Genomic DNA, 3,497 nt, shown 5'->3' with positions numbered 1-3,497 from the left:
GGCATGTGCACATGGAGCCCAGGGGAATCGGGGCCCCGAGGCATGTGCACATGGAGCCCAGGGGAATCGGGGCCCTGGGGCATGTGCACATAGAGCCCATGGGAATCTGGGCCCTGGGGTACGTGCACATGGAGCCCAGGGGAATTGGGGCCCGGGGCACGTGCACATGGAGCCCAAGGGAATCGGGGCCGTGGGGCACTGGCCTCTGTCACTGGAACACGGTGACGCCAAACACCAGGTCCCTGGAGCCCTTTGTTATATGGGAGTGTTTGGTGTCCCCAAGGGGCGGACACTGTGTTTCATGGTTGGCACCTGATTTGCTCGAGGGCTCCCTGCAGTGCACAACCTGGAGTAGCTAACCGTGAAGCAGGTTCCTGTGCGGGGCTCAGGACATTGCTGCCCTATGGCCATCTCCATCCCACAGAAGCGGTTGTAGGGATTTCATCTCTTCCATGACTAAGGATCACCAGAGAGGATCTGAGCCCTAATAATGCCAGCTCCTGAGGACTCCCCGTCCTGTGAGTGGGAGAGAGGTGAGAGAGGTGACTTTGGCAGAGCTTTGGGCAGGGAGACCCACTAGAATAACCGAGATGCTGCAAAGGGACTTGGACAGAGCTGTGTGAGGATGCAAAGCAGGGGGTTTCAGGTTGGGATTGAGGGTCATTGACAGAGTTGCGGGGGAGCCCAGGGCTGGGCTATTGGGATGAGGGGGCTGCAGGTTGGGACTGAGGGTGAATTGACAGAGATGGTTTAGGGGGAGCGCAGGCCTGGGATAGCAGGGGGCTGCAGTTTGGGATTGACAGAGGGGAGGGGGTGAAGGGGGACGGCAGGGGAGCCCAGGGCTGGGATAGGGATAGCAGGGGGCTGCAGGTTGGGATTGAGGGGAATTGACTGAGCCGGCGGTGGGGGGAAGCCCCTGGCTGTGGTAGGATGGCTGCTATGAGCCAGCACTGAGGTGAATCGGCGGAGCTATTTGCAGGAACTCACGCAGCCCCAACGTACTCACCTGGGGACTGTACTGCCAGCCTCTCCCTCTCAGCGGGATTGCCTGCTGCTCGGGGTACAAATATTTAACAGAGGCAAAGCTCGCCCACAGCCTCTCCAGTCCCTTGGGGTTACTGGCCACATTACCTGCTCCTGCCATGTGCTGGCACTCACTGGCTGGAGCATGGCAAGGGCAGGGCAGCCATGCCATAGACCAGGGCAATCCCCTGGGGCTGGGCTGGGCCTTGTGGCTGGAAAGCCGGCAGCACCTGGACTCCCTGATGAGTTAATGATTAGCCTGGTCTCATGACCTGGGGAGGGCTCTGCAGGTGGCTGGCAGTTAATGGGGTGTGTGTGTGTGACAGTGGTGCTAGTGGGGCTAAGGGGTTCCGTGTGGGAGCCCCTGGCCTCTTCTCTCCTGCTTGACAGGCAGTGGGGCAGGGAGCTGGGGGCGCTGTCACCCCTGGCTGGGCAGCGCATAGTTATTAATTAGTGTCTAGGACCAACTGGGAGCAGTTATAAAACTGCCCTTGTTGTTGATCCTTTGCAAACCTGGGGAAAGTCCAACTCCCTGGGATGCAGGGGGATAATTAACAGAGCAGGCAGGACACATGCGTCTCCCAGGAGCAGCATGGGGCTGGGAAGATGCTGAAGGTGCCAGGAATTTGCTCCCCTGGACAGTGGTGCCCTACAATGCCCCGGAGGGTTTGGTGTCAGACAGCCAAGCCTTGGGCTCCGTGCTGTGGCCCCTGCCTGCTAGGCTGCATGCTCTGCTCTCCTTGAAGCAGGCTCCAGAGATTAGCAGGATGGGCAGGGAAACCAGAGCTTTGTGCCAGAGGCATCCCCAAAAAGGACCAGGAAAGGACCTCAGGGAGAGCTCAGAGCTCATGGCAAGAAGGATTCAACAACCCAACAGTAACAAACCCACCTTCCCGGGCAGCCCTATGGTGACAAACCTGGTGGCCTGACAACAACACGGCTGCCTTCCCCTGCAGCCCTACAGTAAGAAACCTGCCCCACAGAGCAGCCCTACAATAACAAACCTGGCAACCCTACAATAACATGCCTGCCTTCCTCTGCAGCCCTATAGTAAGAAACCTGCCCCACGGAGCAGCCCTACAATAACACACCTGGCAACCCTACAATAACACACCTGCCCCACGAGGTGTCCTACAATAACAAACCTGCCTTCCCCTGCAGCCCTACAATAACAAACCCACCCCACGAGCAGCCCTGCAATAATAAGCCTGACAGCCCTAGAATAAGAAACCTGTCCCACGGAGCAGCCCTACAGTACCGAGCAAAGATGTACTTGTGCTGGGGGAAAAGTTGGTAAAGGAAGCCAATGTCAGTTTACAGCTTCCTAAAGCCTCTGAACAGGAGAGCGATAAACAAGACTTGCAGTGTATGGGAGACATTTTGATAAAGTGCATTCAAAAGTCCTCAGCTGAGCTAGAGAAGTGGGAACGGCGGAGATGGGGTCAGGGTGATTCCCCCAGGCCATGCAGCTTCGAGATGGAACACAACGGCCATCCACTGCCTGATGGAACAGTTGCAGTCTGCCCCACTCCCGGCTCTGCGCCATCCTAGACTGCATGGTGCTCCCATTCCAGAATTCCCTCTTGGGGTTGGCACTTCACATGCCACAATGCCATTTCAGAGCAACAAGAGCAGGCGTCGTCCCAGTGAGCTCATCAGGCTGTGGAGTGGCATGGGGATGCCCTGGGCCAGTGTCGCTCATCCATCCAATATACCCCGGAAGGACATCTTCTTGGCCTTAGCATACAGATCTTCATGTATTGCTGCTACAGGATGTGTTGACTGCAGCTTGCAGATGCCTAAAAGTCTGGGCAGTTCCACAGGGGTTCAACTGGCCCGTGTGATTAGTTTGATATTTCCCATCAGTCAAGTCCTCCAGCCCTCTAATCAGTGTTCCACAGGATGCAACATTCCTTGCCATGGATGGATTTGAATGGGGAACCTCCTAAGATAGCTCCCAAACCTTTATACAGACATGGGCAGCGAACAGAGACACAGGGACAGGTGCGGGTGCGATCACTGCTGATGTGCATTTGTCCACCTGGCACATCAGAGCTTGGCTAAGATGCCTTGAGATCCTGGGCTGCAGCCTGCTGGTGATGCATAGAAGCGAGATGTCTTGTGACTCCAGTTGTCTTCAAAAGTGCAGGGAGCACAATGTTGTCTCTGCAAGTGAGGGGAGAGGAACCTGTCGGCCCTTTGTACATGCAGCTGCAGACGTAGCCTTTACCAGCTGGAAGCCGGTTGGTTTCAACACTGAGTCTCTGAGAACTGCCACAATCCCCTGGGTTTCAAAATGCTGTGCACAAAGGACTAACCTTTAATCTCTGGCCCTTGGTTCAAGCCTGTCATGTGGCAAAGCAATCAAAGGACTAGGAGGAAGAGTCAGCCAAGAGCAAAGATGGTGGAGAGTGAAAAGGTTCAGGACCTTCACACAAGGAGTCCTGGGCCCGAGCTAGTGAGCTGCACTGAAG

This window comes from Terrapene carolina, unplaced genomic scaffold (assembly GCF_002925995.2).
Source record: "Terrapene carolina triunguis isolate 2854851 unplaced genomic scaffold, T_m_triunguis-2.0 Scaffold172, whole genome shotgun sequence".
Taxonomy (NCBI): domain Eukaryota; kingdom Metazoa; phylum Chordata; order Testudines; family Emydidae; genus Terrapene; species Terrapene triunguis.
The sequence above is the reverse complement of the archived record's forward strand: the minus strand, read 5'-3'. Positions refer to the sequence as shown.